Source organism: Belonocnema kinseyi, chromosome 3 (assembly GCF_010883055.1).
Source record: "Belonocnema kinseyi isolate 2016_QV_RU_SX_M_011 chromosome 3, B_treatae_v1, whole genome shotgun sequence".
NCBI lineage: Eukaryota > Metazoa > Arthropoda > Insecta > Hymenoptera > Cynipidae > Belonocnema > Belonocnema kinseyi.
Window position 1 is genome coordinate 63,177,852 of NC_046659.1, and position 2,477 is coordinate 63,180,328.

Sequence of the window (2,477 nt, forward strand, 5' to 3'; positions counted from 1 at the left end):
GTTCGAAATCTTAAAAGGGAACCCCCTTTTTTTATTGCATGTACGGATTTTTTGGATAAAAATGCGTATGATTGATCTAAAACCTTTTTCTCGTTTCGCGATAGATGGCGCTGTAATCGGCAAAACTCAATATTTCTTCATTTTACTGTTACTGAGAATGTACGCTTACGATTCTGCAATACATTAACAATAAAAAATACACCGTTTTCATTTACACATGACTGACCACGGAAAAAAAGAATTTTTCAAATCGCTACAGAATTGTTAAACGAGTGCAATAAAAACTCGTACATAAAAAAAATACATCACGACGAACATAGGTAGAACCTTCTTCTTTTTGAAGTCGGTTAAAAATAAGGGCAATAGAGCTTCGGATCTCTTTGGTAATTATTATTTTGAAAAACATGCTAAAACTCATGTCCGTTCTTGAGAAGTAATGATTAAGTAATACGTTTACATTAACAGTGTTTCCTGAATATTCCTAAATTTTAGCTTTGGCATTATTGTAGATTGAGGTCAGCGGAGACAATCGAAACATTTCGAAAGTGTTTACTATTTTACTTCCTTAAACACGGTAAATTAGAAAAAATACATTTAAGACAAAACTCATTTTAGTTAGATCAATGATTATTCCGAATACTACTTTGCAATGGAGTATCTAACCGTACAAGAAAAAATTGAAATGGTTCTAATGTATGGAGAAGCTGGAAAAAATCTTGGTAATGCTGTCAATCTCTACGCTCAGCGTTTTCCAAATAGAATTGTGTCACATGCTTCATTTTATCGTACCATTACAAAATTTACTACCGATGGAAGTGTTTCACCTAAGAAAAAGACCCGTACAACAACAGTCACTGGAGAAAATAATGGAATTGTTGTATTAGCTGCAGTGGCGAATAATCCTCACGTTAGTACTTCACCAGATTTCTTTTTGTGGGGCTACCTGAAAGACAAAGTGTACAAAGAAAATCCAACAACACGTGAGAATATAATTGACCGAATTACAAGGGCATGTGCTGAAATTTCGTTGTGTAAATTCATTTGAATTACGGATTAATAAGTGCATTGAATCCGAAGGTCATCATTTGCAGCACTTACTTGAATTAAAAGATTATTCCCTGAGTACCTCAAATCCTGAGAGGCGAGGGTACTCACGTTAATCAAGCACTCCGAATCGTGAGAGGCAAGGGGACCCACGTTAATCAAGCACCCCGAAGGGAACAGCAAACTGCTACGTCACTTCGTTGTTCCTGGGTTACACTAAAAGTAGTAGTCTGTTTTAAGACTAATTTCGAGTATTGCAGAATCGTAAGCGTGCATTCTCAGTAACAGCAAAATGAAGAAAAATTTAATTTCGTCTATTACAGCGCCATCTATCGCGAAACGAGAAAAATGTTTTGAACAAATCATACCAATTTTTATCCAAAGAATTTTTTAATCCAATTTTTTATCCAAAATTTTGAAAACTTTTCGTTTGGTATTATAACAATTTGAAATTTGAAATTTTCACTTTAATGGCGCAGAAAAATGTAGTAAGGGGCCTTCCATAAACCACTTGGTTGCTTTAAGGGGAGGGTGGGGTCGACGAAAGGACAAGCTGGTCCACATTGGTGGGTGGGGGGGGGGGGGGGGGGGGGGGGGGTACGAGCCTGAGCCACGTGGTTTTATATTGAGGTGTAAAAGAAAATAATAATAAAACGCTCATTTTTTTTAGCGCGCAGAGTCCTAAATTCGTTCCCTGCGAAACGAATTGAGTTGAGTCGAATGGCTTCTATCTCGACTCCCGCGTGCCTCTTTCCCAAGTCTTTTTGTTTGTTTACATTAGTTAACGAGTCGAGGCAAGAAAATTCTGGCCTAAACCACGTGCGTGTTTGCTACCACTCATAATTTTTTTTTTTTATTTTTGTTTTACAAGAAATAGAAAAAAAACCACGCATCACCCTAAGGTAGGGGAGGGGAGCGAGGATAATCCCGCGGCAGACCACTTGGGATGGAGGGGTGCTCAAAAAGTGGCAAGAAATGGGCCACGTGGTTTATGGAAGGCCCCGAAGCCGCGAGAAATTGGAGAGTGACCGGGGGTCGATTTTTGTTAAATTTTAGTAGCCACGCAACGAAGTATAAGCCGAATTAAAAAAAAAGAATCAAAATTATAAGCAGACCCTTATAACATTTAAATTTATATCCAAATAATTAATGAGCTCCGCATAAACTTAATTTTCTGTAATATGTTAAAACCGATATTATGTCAGAATAAATTATGCTAAATAAATAAAATTTAAAGCCCCTCCGTGGCGAGCGTGATTTATGTGGTTGGCTTTGACTTTAAATTTCAATAATCGCTCGAAAACTCCTGCTCTCGAATTAAAATGTGTATTTCAGAGCAGCACGCGAGGTTCTGAAAGTGGGCATCTATTTCTCTTTAATAATTACTCGAGAGGGCACTCTACACGGAAACCACGAATATCGTAGTGTGTCAT